This window comes from Etheostoma spectabile, chromosome 24 (assembly GCF_008692095.1).
Source record: "Etheostoma spectabile isolate EspeVRDwgs_2016 chromosome 24, UIUC_Espe_1.0, whole genome shotgun sequence".
Classification (NCBI taxonomy): domain Eukaryota; kingdom Metazoa; phylum Chordata; class Actinopteri; order Perciformes; family Percidae; genus Etheostoma; species Etheostoma spectabile.
Window position 1 is genome coordinate 15,725,961 of NC_045756.1, and position 706 is coordinate 15,726,666.

Genomic DNA, 706 nt, shown 5'->3' on the forward strand with positions numbered 1-706 from the left:
GTCAGTCATGCCTGTTGCTAGGAGACCGCCAGGCCAGGAACTAGTCCATTGGAAATGTCTTAACTTGTCCTGCGCACATTTTGACAGTCATGATTTAAACCAGAAAGAAAACCACATATACTGCAACACAATTGCTCAAATGTGTACTTAAGGAAACGTTGGTACTTTCCACCACACAGACAAGGTAACAAAATTACTACAAAGAGACACAAAGTGACTACAGTGAGACACAAAATAACTACAAAGTGATGTCTACAAATCGCAGACACAATAATATCACAAACAGACACTAAAGGACAACAAAGAGACATAACTAAATGTAGATAAGTCACCTTTTTAGCAGTTGCACCTCAAAAGTATCAAAAATGGAAACCCATCCATCCATCTATCCTGATCCACTAATCCGGGGTTGGGTCAAGGGGGCACTAGCTCCAACAGGGGACACTGGGTAGGATAAAATTACTTTTTTGTACTTGTAACAGTTGTACTTAAGTACTGTACTTGAGTAAATGTTCTTTCCACCACTGGAAAGAACTATGTTTGTAGATATGGCGTCTTTCTGGCACTTAGATGGTCCAAATACTGCAGTTTCTTTAAAGTGTAAGGTCTGTGACGGATGGGAGGGTAATCAGATATCTAACGTATTACAACGTGTGTAATCTGTGGTTTGGCTGACTAAACACATGTACAATAAGGTGTACTGACA

The 706-nt window shown here is 39.9% G+C and overlaps 1 protein-coding gene across 1 annotated transcript in view; it reads left to right on the forward strand.

Moving 5' to 3' along the window:
- LOC116673676 (coagulation factor XIII A chain-like) overlaps nucleotides 1–706 on the forward strand; it is a gene marked incomplete in the record, with an annotated part of 36,089 nt that overhangs the window by 22,389 nt on the left and 12,994 nt on the right.